Source organism: Pan paniscus, chromosome 10, assembly GCF_029289425.2.
Source record: "Pan paniscus chromosome 10, NHGRI_mPanPan1-v2.0_pri, whole genome shotgun sequence".
NCBI lineage: Eukaryota > Metazoa > Chordata > Mammalia > Primates > Hominidae > Pan > Pan paniscus.
This window is the reverse complement of record NC_073259.2, coordinates 41,454,253-41,466,241: the sequence shown is the minus strand read 5'-3', so window position 1 is coordinate 41,466,241 and position 11,989 is coordinate 41,454,253. Positions and strand designations below refer to the sequence as shown.

Genomic DNA, 11,989 nt, shown 5'->3' with positions numbered 1-11,989 from the left:
ATGACAGGAGAGTTGGCTGACAAAAAGGACCATGATGCATCACCTTCCAAGGAGGAAAGGAAGCGATCATGGACTCCTGACAGAGAGCAAGATAGAGACCAGAACTGGAAGTCTTCCCCATCTAAAGATAGGAAGCAGCATTATTCAAGGAACAGACATCGAGGAGGCAGCCATTCTTGCTTTCGTTCTCGTTCCAAATCTGCAGAAAAGAACGACGGCACGAAGAACAAGAATGAGATAAGGACAGGGATCGGAATAAGAAGGACCAATATCAAGACAATGATGGGCACAGATGGGACAAGGACCAGAAACGATCCAGTTTCTCCTGGCTGAGTAAAAGACTTTAAATCTCGGAAGGATGGAGACTCTAAGAAGGATGAAGAGGATGAACATGGTGATAAGAAGCCTAAGGCCCAGCTGTTATCCCTGGAGGAACTTCTGGCCAAGAAAAAGGCTAAGGAAGAAGCTGAGGTTAAGCCCAAGTTCCTCTCCAAAGCAGAACAAGAGGCTGAAGCTCTAAAGCAATGGCAGCAGGAGGTGGAAGAGCAGCAGAGGATGCTTGTAGAGGAGAGGAAGAAAGGAAACAGTTCCAAGACTTGGGCAGGAAGTTGTTGGAAGATTCTCAGTAATGGGAACGTAGGGAACACAGGGAGAGGATGGAGCCAGAGACCAGTGGAAATGAGGATGAGAAAGGGCAGCAGAAGATACGGGAAGAGAAGGATAAGAGCAAAGAACTGCATGCCATTAAGGAGCATTACCTGGGTGGCATCAAAAAGCGGCACCAAACAAGACATCTCAATGACCGAAAGCTTGTTTTTGAGGGGGATGCATCTGAGGATACATCCATTGACTACAACCCCCTGTATAAAGAACGGCACCAGGTGCAGTTGTTAGGGCAAGGTTTCATTGCAGGCATTGACCTCAAGAGCAGTCATGTTTCTGTGGAGACCTAATGGAAAAGAGGTGAACCCTGGAAGAAAAGGAGCAGGAGGAGGCAAGACTCCGCAAACTTCATAAGAAGGAAGCCAAGTGCGCTGGGATGATCGTCATTGGTCTCAGAAAAAGTTAGATGAGATGACGGACAGGGACTGGTGGCTCTTCCGTGAGGGCTACAGCATCACCACCAAAGGTGGCAAGATCCCCAATCCCATCCGATCCTGGAAAGAGTCTTCTCTGCCGCCACACATCTTGGAGGTCATTGATAAGTCTGGCTACAAGGAATCAACACCTAACCAGCATCAGGCAATTCCCTTTGGGCTACAGAATCGTGACATCATTGGTGTGGCTGAGACTGGCAGCAGCAAGACAGCAGCCTTCCTCATCCCACTGCTAGTCTAGATCACCACACTTCCCAAAATTGACAGGGTCAAAGAGTCAGACCAAGGCCCTTATGCCATCATCCTGGCTCCCACCCATGAGTTGGCTCAACAGATTGAGGAAGAGACCGTCAAGTTTGGGAAGCTGCTAGATATCCAACTGTGGCTGTCATTGGTGGCATCTCCAGAGAAGACTGGGGCTTCAGGCTGCTCATGGGTTGTGAGATTGTGATCGCCACCCCTGGGCATTTGATTGATGTGCTGGAGAATCGCTACCTGGTGCTGAGCTGCTGTACCTATGTGGTTCTGGATGAGGCAGATAGGATGATTGATGTGGGCTTTGAGCCAGATGTCCAGAAGATCCTGGAGCACATGCCTGTCAGCAATCAGAAGCCAGACACGATGAGTCTGAGGACCCTGAGAAGATGCTGGCCAACTTTGAGTCAGGAAAACGTTAAGTACCATCAAAGTCATGTTCATGGCCACCAAGCCCCCAGCAGTGGAGTGTCTGGCCAGGAGCTATCTTCGGCGACCTGCTGTGGTGTACATTGACCCCGCAGGCAAGCCCCATGAGCGTGTGGAACAGGTCTTCCTCATGTCAGAGTCAGAAAAGAGGAAAAAGCTGCTGGCAATCTTGAAGCAAGGCTTTGACCCAGCCATCACTATTTTTGTCAACCAGAAGAAGGGCTGCGACGTGTTGGCCAAATCCCTGGAGAAGATGGGGTACAATGCCTGTACACTGAACGGTGGAAAAGGCCAGGAGCAGCGAGAGTTTGCATTGTCCAACCTCAAGCCTGGGGCCAAGGATGTCTTGGTGACTACAGATGTGGCTGGTCGTGGTATTGACATCCAAGATGTGTCTATGGTTGTCAACTATGATATGGCCAAAAAATTTTGACGATTACATCCACCGCATTGGCCGCATGGGACAAGCAGGCAAGAGTGGGGTGGCCATCACCTTCCTCACAAAAGAGGACTCTGCAGTTTTCTACGAGCTGAAGCAAGCCATCCTGGAAAGCCCAGTGTCTTCCTGTCCCCCCAAACTAGCCAATCACCCAGATGCCCAGCATAAGCCAGGCACCATCCTCACCAAGAAGCGCCGGGGAGAGACCATCTTTGCCTGACACAGCATTCTTCCTGTTGAATGAGGGCATTTCCAAAGCTGCCTCATGCCTGTTCTTCAGAACCCTCACATCCCTTTTTCCAGGTCCTCACTCTTGGGTTATGGAGGCTTAGGGAAACAATCCGACTCCCTAGCCCAGACCCTCAGGTCGGGAAGCCTGCATGTGGGGCTGCAAAAGGAGAAGACGATGCTGTAGGAGGCAGGGAGAGCAAATTACCACAGCTTTTTGGCCCAGCTCTGCCCTTCTTTGCTTTGGGATTGCACTGGGCCATAAGCTCATGCCAGGCTATGGGGGCAGCCAGTTGGCATTGCTCCCCAGACTGAACAGAAACCTGGCTGCCTGATGGGACCTCCTTTGGCACAGACTTGACTGTGTAAGTGTATAAACTGCAGCAGCATCGTTGCCCTAGATGCCCCAGGAGACCTGGCACCATGAGGATTATGGACAGTGGAATCTTACTGTCATCTGGACAGCCATTTTCCTGTTTGGATGGTAAAGGAAGTTGAGAACCTTTAGACCTGTGCACAGCCCTGCACCAAGGAGTGCTGTGTGCTCTAGGCATCCCTTCCCCAAGGGATTTTCTAAGTAGATGGGGGGACAGGGTGAACTGACTGTGTCCTTCTTTGTCACTGAATGAAATCTCTGTTTTCTATTCTCTGAGAAGATGTTTGTATGTTCTGAGAATAAATTTATGAATATTTTTAAAAAGTGACTTGAAAATGAGACTCAGGAATTAAAGAGAGTTCTTATGTATGACACTAATGCCTCATCGCAGCAGGAAAGTGGCATTATATTCCAAAGAGCTCAAAGCAATTTGGCAACTGATGAGCCCTTATAGGCTCTGGAAGCCCTCAGACACAGGAGCCAATAAAAAAGACGGCAGAATTTCTGCCTTTGAAAGAGATAGATGAGACACCAGTGATGGGGGACCTGTAAGTGTTCATGTGACCCTGGGGCATGTTCTCCCGGGAAGTCTCTCAGTCTTAGGGAGAGCCTCCATATCTCTCTGTCTCTTCATCACTTTTTGCCCCCATCACCCAGGACCCTCTGGCACTGATCTAATCATGAAGGAAGCAGAGTGTGACATTTGAGAAGTGACCAGGCTGGCAGCATTGAGAAAGTCCTGGAACGTTGGGAAGCCTCATAGGCACGATGGGAATTTGGCTGACCCCTGAGGAGCACTGTTCAACCTGGCTTTGGCAGCTGTAGCCCCAATCCCAGTCCCCATCCAGCCCCCATCCTTGCTCACCTACTTGAGAAGCACCAAGTCCTTCTCAGCTGCTGCACGCTTGCTCCGCTCTTCACAGTACCTGCAAGAGGAACAGCCTGGGTCAGCTGCAGCTGTACCAGAGGGCTGTACTAGGAGAGGTCCCTGGCCAGTCCAGCTCAGGGGTGAGCCAAGCAGAAATCTCTCTGAGTCATAGGGATCCATGAAGCCCTGAGTCCTCCCAGCCCTTCTCAGCACTGGCATAAATGTTCAGGATGTTGGTGATGGAGGTAAAAGCGTGAGAGCTTGTCCTCCTCCAAACCCAGCTACACTGCATGGAATGCAGTCTCCATTCTCCCACCTGCTCCTCATGCTCCCATATGGCTCCCCATCTCCCACACTGAGGCCTGGGCCCCTCCCACAGCCCTGGAGTCTTTCAGTGTTCCTCAGTCAGCACTGAAGTTAATGTCCCTTCCAGTCCCACAGGGTGGGAACTCCCAGAGAGCACCCCTGAGCTTCTCTTTCCGGGGCCCCTCACTCAGTCCAGGCCCTACACCACAGCCACGATGACTGAGGGCCCCACTCTTCTGCCTCTGCCACACTAATGCAGTCAGCTACCCCAGCCACAGGGCCCTATGGGAACAACCGGCCCCATGAGCTCCACATGTACAGCTATAGCCCCAGCACCAAGCACAGGGCCAGCACAGAGTAGACATTTAATACCTTTCATTATTATGTCCTTCGTAGTTCATGTCATTCAGTAATAATAAAACCAGCATTATTAACAAGCTATTGGGTTGATGAGCCTTTCATTAGTATTAACTAATTAATTAATAAGGTGTCACTATTTGCCAGGCACTGTTTGAACAGCATATATTAAATTATTTAGCTGTCAAACAAACTTTTAAGGTAGGTACAGTTATCACCCCCGTGTTACAAATGAAGAAACTGAGGCACAGATTGGTTAAATAAATTACCTATGATTGTGCAGTTAGAAAGAGACATAGTCAAGCTTAAACCCGGGCAGTCTGGTTGCAGAGCTTTTGCTCATACACACAGTGCTGCATGGCAGGTCCACCAATGAGCCCCGTCAAGTGCCTTCCTTATCCATATTGCCCCAGCTCCTTGTTGATGCCCACAGAGGCCAGATGACCTTCACGTTCTGGGCACCTGAGCCTCACCACCGGGTGCACTGCCTCTCACCTCCTCTTGTATGCCTCCGCGAGCGCCTGCATGGTGCCCAGCTCCCCCTCCAGCCGACCCCGCTCCATCAGTAGCTTGTCAAGGTGAGCCTGGAGGCAGCCAATGTAGGATTCAAAGAAGGGCTGCAGGTCATTGGAGGTGGCCATTTGCTCCTACAGGAAGCATCACTTGGTCTCCAGCACCTTGTTGTGCTGCTCCAGCAACCGTACCTGTGATCAACCATGGAGGAGAGAGTTATGCTCTGTCCAGTCCCTGGCTCAGGAGCAGACCTGGTCTCCAAATCCAGGCCTCCCATGCCTGGGATCCCAGGGGGTCTCAGGGCCTCTGACCCTCTCCAACCTCAGACACTCACCTTGTCAATGAAAGAGGAAAATTTGTTGTTGAGGGTCTTGATCTGCTCCTTCTCCTGGGTCTTCACCTCAATCTAGGCGTCAGTCCCCATGTTCAGGGGCTACCAGAGGCTCTGGTTGATGGTCACCTCCTGGATGCCAAAGGGAAAGGCCCCCAAACCTCCAAAGCCCGAGGCTCCTCAAGGCTGTCCTCCAAAGCCACCAGGTCTCCCTCCAATGCTGAAGGAGCTTCCTCCAAAGCCACTTTTCATGCCCCTTCCTTCAGCCCCACACAGACTGCTTCCCAAGGTGCCCCAGCACCCCTGTGCCCTGCCCCCAGCACCCCTGTGCCCTGCCCCCAGCCTGGGCGGCACCTCCAGCAACCCTCAGTGAGATCTTTCTCCCTGCAAAGCTGTACAGACTCCTGCTGTCAAAGGTGCCCCCTGTCACGGCACAGGCCGCAGCAGCACTGCCTCCCCCAGAACATGAGGCTGACGGATCTGATGGCACCACCATGGCTCTAGCCAGACACCAGGATGGCAGAGTGGCCACTCGAGCCCTGGGTGGCCTGGGAGGTCCTGCTGGACTGCTGGCTCATCATTTTCTCTGGATGCAGGAAGATGTCCTGGTTCAGAAAACCTGAGGAAAGGGCACTTTCTGATGCAAGGAGAGAGGTGGCCCTTTTTATAAGTCCCAGTGGATTGGCTCACTAATTTGACAATTTCCTGAGCTTGATTTTCTAGCCAAAACAGGTCAATGCCTCAAATCCCAAATTCGTCTTGGTCCTAACCCTGGAGCCACCAGTTGCTTTGATTTTTCTCTGACATTGGCCTCATTTTTCCTTCACCAGATCCAAGGCAGAAAAACACTTAGGCTCCCTACAATGGATGGGCTGCTTCCTACTGGAACCTAGCCCAAAACATCAGGGCATTTGCTGTAATTAGGTGATTTTCCATGCTCCTCCTGTCTCCGGTGACCTGAGTCATTAACTTCTGCCAGTCAGATCCCAGCTCTTAAAACATAAAATATTCACAGGAGACCTTGTCTCAGTTAATTGTGCAGTGTGGTCCTGAAAGAAAGCCCTTCAGCTCTCCCGGGAACCACATCCACTGCGGTGGGGTCCTCGGGATGCAGGGGCCATCAAGAGTCTCTAAGATAATGTTTTCCCTTTTTGTCCTGAGGAAGTGACTCTCCTTACCTCTGGACGGTGCCTAGCCTGCAAGAACAGGACTCTCTGCCCTGCAGGGGCTTTACCTGCAATCATCTCATGCCTGGGTAGTTCAGAGTAAAGCCTAACTCCCGCCCAGACCATCAAATGAATGCACTGTACGTTCTAGGCTGCTCCTCTCTGCAGCTCGTCGTCCTGGCATTTCCAGCTATCAGCAGAGAGGGTAGCTCCTCTCTGCAGCTGGTCCTCCCTCATCTCTCCATCCTCTGTGTCCTTTCCCCTGCTCTGGCTGTGCCCTGGGCTTTTATGGACCTCAGAGGGGAGGAAGTGTGTGCTGATTGGTCCATGGGCTGCCCCAAGGAGGTACCACAAGTCCCCACTCCAGTTGGCGGGATTGGCCGACCGTTCCCCAGCCTTCAGGCCCTCCCTGACCTGAAGTTGCTTATCAGCTTAAGGAGATTTGGGGCTGAGATGATGGGGTTTTCTAGATATACAATCATGTCATCTGCAAACAGGGACAATTTGATTTCCTCTTTTCCTAATTGAATACCCTTTATTTCCTTCTCCTGCCTGATTGCCCTGGCCAGAACTTCCAACACTATGTTGAATAGTAGTGGTGAGAGAGGGCATCCCTCTTGTGCCAGTTTTCAAAGGGAATGCTTCCAGTTTTTGCCCATTCAGTATGATATTGGCTGTGGGTTTGTCATAAATAGCTCTTATTATTTTGAGATACATCCCATCAAAACCTAATTTATTGAGAGATTTTAGCATGAAGCATTGTTGAATTTTGTCAAAGGCCTTTTCTGCATCTGTTGAGATAATCAAAACCACAATGAGATACCATGTCACACCAGTTAGAATGGCGATCATTAAAAAGTCAGGAAACAACAGGTGCTGGAGAGGATGTGGAGAAATAGGAACACTTTTACACTGTTGGTGGGACTGTAAACTAGTTCAACCATTGTGGAAGTCAGTGTGGCGATTTCTCAGGGATCTAGAACTAGAAATACCATTTGACCCAGCCATCCCATTACTGGGTATATACTCAAAGGATTATAAATCATGCTGCTATAAAGACACATGCACACATATGTTTATTGTGGCACTATTCACAATAGCAAAGACTTGGAACCAACCCAAATGTCCAACAATGATAGACTGGATTAAGAAAATGTGGCACATATACACCATGGAATACTATGCAGCCATAAAAAATGATGAGTTCGTGTCATTTGTAGGGACATGGATGAAACTGGAAACCATCATTCTCAGCAAACTATCACAAGGACAAAAAACCAAACACCGCATGTTCTCACTCATTGGTGGGAATTGAACAGTGAGAACACTTGGACACAGGAAGAGGAACATCACACACAGGGGCCTGTCGTGGGGGGGTGGGGAGGGGGGAGAGATAGCATTACGAGGTATACCCAATGTAAATGATGAGTTAATGGGTGCAGCACAGCAACATGGCACATGGATACATAAGTAACAAACCTGCATGTTGTGCACATGTGCCCTAAAACTTAAAGTATAATTTTTAAAAAATTGTCATGACTGGGAAAGGGGTGCTACTGACATAAATAAATAAAAATTTGCTTTAAAAAAAAAAGACAAGACTATAGGGACAGAGAACAGATCTGTGGTTGCCAGAGGTTAGGGGTGGGGGTAGTGAACAACTATAAAAAATAGCACGAGGGGGTTTTGGGGGGTGATGAAATTGTTTATACCCTGATTGTGGGAGTGGGTACATAAATCTATACATGTATAACTGTGTTAAAATTCATGGAACTGGTGGCAGGGCGCATTGCCTCATGCCTGTAATCCCAGCACTTTGGGAGGCTGGGAGAGAATCACTCAAGCCCAGGAGTTCAAGACCAGTCTAAGCAACGTAGCAAAATCCCATCTTTACAAAAAATACAAAACTTAGCCAGGCCTGGTGGCGTGCACCTATAGTTCCAGCTACTCAGGAGGCTGAAGCGGGAGGATCACCTGAGCCCAGGAGGTTAAAGTTGCAGTGAGCCATGATTCTGCCACAACACCCTAGCCTGGGCGATTGAGTGAGACCTTGTCTCAAAAGAAAAAGTATATATGTAACTATACACCCAAAAAGTCCATTTTAATGTATTAAAACCTTTTTTTTTTTTTTTGAGACATAGTCTCACTCTGTAGCCCAGACTGGAGTGCAGTGGCATGATCTGGGCTCACTGCAAGCTCCACCTCCTGGGTTCATGCCATTCTCCTGCCTCAGCCTCCTGAGTAGTTGGGACTACAGGCACCTGCCATCATGCCCGGCTAATTTTTTTGTATTTTTAGTAGAGATGGAGTTTCACCATGTTAGCCAGGATGGTCTCGATCTCCTGACCTCGTGATCCACCAGCCTTGGCCTCCCAAAGTGCTGGGATTACAGGCGTGAGCCACCGCGCCTGGCGACAAATTCTTTTAAATATGGACAAAGGATGGAGAAACATGTTAAACAATATCACACTGTGGGGAGGAAAAAATCACTAACTTAGGATGCTAACTCTACACACAGATGACCAGGTTTCTTCAACAAATAAATTACAAGAAACAAGAAGAAGAATGGGAATCCACACATATCTACCAATTACAATGTATGAACATTGTTTAGACCCTGATGCAAGCCAGCAATTTTAATGAAAACATTCCTGAGACATGAGGGGAAATGTGAAACCTGACTGGATATTTGATCATATTAAATAATTAATGTTTATCTTGTTAAGGGCGATAAGGTTATAATGTGGTTATATTATTCAAAGAGTCCTTATCTTTTACAAAAACTTATAAAATATTTATGAATGAAATAATATGATGTCTGAGATTTGCTCCACCATCTAGAGGCATGGAATGGGTAGAAATGAAATAAGATGAGTTTATTGTTGAGGTGGGTGATGGGTACACAGGTGTTTATTACACTATTCTACTTTGATGTTTGCTTGACATTTTCCATAAGAAAGTTTTTGTTTATTCCAATTTTTTGTGCACACAAAAAAAGAAAGTTTTTGAAGAGCCACCTTGCTTTAGATAATTATGACACCTTTCTTTCCTAATATGAATAAGCAGTTTTTACTGTAAATAGCAGTTTCTTTTTCCAGTACACACAAATAAGGACATCTTTGCATGTAGTTCAAATATATAGCTTGCCTGAATCTAGTAAGAGTAACAAGTAAGTTGGACGGCAGGGTCAGAATCCAAAAATAATTTGACAGTTTGAAGCTTGAGCCAAAACTATTAAGAAAGATTTAACAGAGATTAATGTAAGACCCCACATGTGCATTCAAGCAAAGCAGCTGCACAGTTCCCCATGGGGAGATAAGGTTTCACAATGGCTTACATAAAGTCATGCCAGCTTAAGGTGAGTCAGTGGCAGAAAGCAGCTGCCAAAATTACTTGCAAGGTCAGAGGATGCACAAAGACAAGCTCTGTGCCCACCCTTTTCCTGAACTAGTCAGGCTTCACCTGAAGGGTTTGGTTCTAGGCACCTGGAAGATGTCTATGGGAGAGCACCGAGGATGGCTGGGGGCATCCCCCAGCTGAGAGGAGATGAAAGTGTCCCACCTGGAGAAGGACCCTGATAAAGGGGGAACCTTCCTTAAACATTTGTAGACTCTCCTGCGCAAAGGGATTTAGGGTTGTTACCTATAGCCACAGGAAAACTTGGACCAATTAGTGGAATTTACATGGTAAGACTCAGCTTAACCTTCTCTGTGAGAGGAAGAGGATTTCCCCACCACAGCAGGGTGGGCTACCACTGTAGACAATGTTTTAGAGAGGACATAGGTATCTAAATGGAGGCTCCTCTTGATGGCTTCTGAAGTCACTTCTAGTCTTGAGAGTCTTATTCCTCAGAAATCAACTAACAGTGGTAACCCTAGAAATAATGATAGCAATATCTCCCATTTATTGTGTACTTATCTTGTTCTAGGAGCTGTGCCAAGCTCTAGCATGCCTTATGTCATTTAATCAGTCCATCAGTCAGCAAGTGCTTACTGAGTGCACATTTCCTGCTCAGTATTGTGTAACACAGAAACACTATATGACACAGTTGCTTTCCTTATAGAATTTAGAATAAAGTTGCTAATCAAAATTTGCGTACATATAGTACAATATCAGTATGAACATCTTTTGTCTTATAAAGTGTTTTTTACATATATTACTTCATGTGTTCTTCAACACATCCCAGAGAGGAAGATATTCTTTTTATTACCACATTAGTGAATAATAATACTTAATGTTTTAAATCATTCTCCTCCTCTGGAAGTGTCCAGTTTCTAATGTGGCTCAGCATGAACCTAGCCTCAATCAAGAGAAGACTAGCTTCTTAGACTTTTTTATTTTTATATCCCTGTCACCACAATAATGAGGGAGTTAACTTAAAATAACAATCCATGTTAAAATAGGAAGAAAATATAATACTCTAATCACCAATGACAAATACTTTCCAGTAGCAGGAGGCAGAAAGGAAAACATGCCAATATTCATAGGTTTTATTATTCATAAAGACAGAGGCAAATTTTTTTGGTCTTGGTTTTATGGGGAATATAACAAAATAGACAAAGTCTGAGACTATTTTAAAGTCGGGCTCTGGACCAAATATTTACCTGATCTTAGACAGGAAATTTGTGTGCCCAAATGCAAATCGTCAGAGCTGAAGCAGGGGATGGGGAGAGTTGAGTTTGGAGGAAATGACTACAGTGTCAGCCTCCTGAAATAGAAAAGGCCACCGGATACCTGGGCCAGATTTCAGCACCAAGGACAGAGCACCGCTTCCTGGAAGGCGTCTAAAGACTCAAAGGCCTCTCACTAAAGTAACGCTGTGCCGTTGAAGACCAGAAACACACCCCCCACACACACACTGTCTTGAAGAAACAAAACTACACCTATGTTATTAATATAGCATGGGAGTGACAAGCATGGACTCCGGGGCTCAACTGCCTATGTTCACACACTGGCTCTATCACTTGCTAACTAACCTGTGACACAATGTGACCTTCACGTCTCTATACCTCCTTTTCCACATCTGTAAAATAAGGATAATCATACCCACCTCATAGTGATGGCAGCGGCTGCAGCAGGGAGGCACAGCTGGGGCTGCGTACTCCATGGAGCCAGTGGGAACCCCACCTCTTCTGAGTTGGGGCGGGACCTCCCCAGGTGATGCTGCAGCCATCCAAATTGCTGCTGCAGACCCAGTCCTCCTGTTCTAAGGAGAAAGCAGAAGCCCCGCCCTCCTCGTCAGGGCTACAGCCCCCCAAACTGTGGCTGTGGATCGGAGCCTCCCTGTGCTCTTTAGAGGTCCAGGAGTAGGCAGGGTCTGCCTTCCTGGGTGCAGCGGCAGCTGCCTGATCTACAGCAGCAGACCTGGGTCTCCCACTCTGCAGAGGAGGCAGGAGCCAGGCACAAGCAGGAGCCCCGCCCCTTCCAAGTTGGTGGGGCAGAAGCTCCCCAGGTACAGCTGCCACTGCCCTCCCAGGAGCAGGACCTGGGCATCTCTGCAGCGTGCACCCTCAGAGGCCCGGGAAGGGCCCCCCTCCAGTCCCTGCTGCTTCAGGGGGTGTCTGCTTCCACTGCCTGGCCTCTCTCCTCTCCTGGTGCCTGCTCTGATCTCCAAGCAGGGTTGG

At 48.0% G+C, this 11,989-nt stretch overlaps 1 pseudogene; it reads left to right on the top strand.

Moving 5' to 3' along the window:
* LOC100970993 (probable ATP-dependent RNA helicase DDX23) lies at positions 1-2,451 on the top strand (annotated as a pseudogene).
* Positions 2,452-11,989: the final 9,538 nt, after the last annotated feature.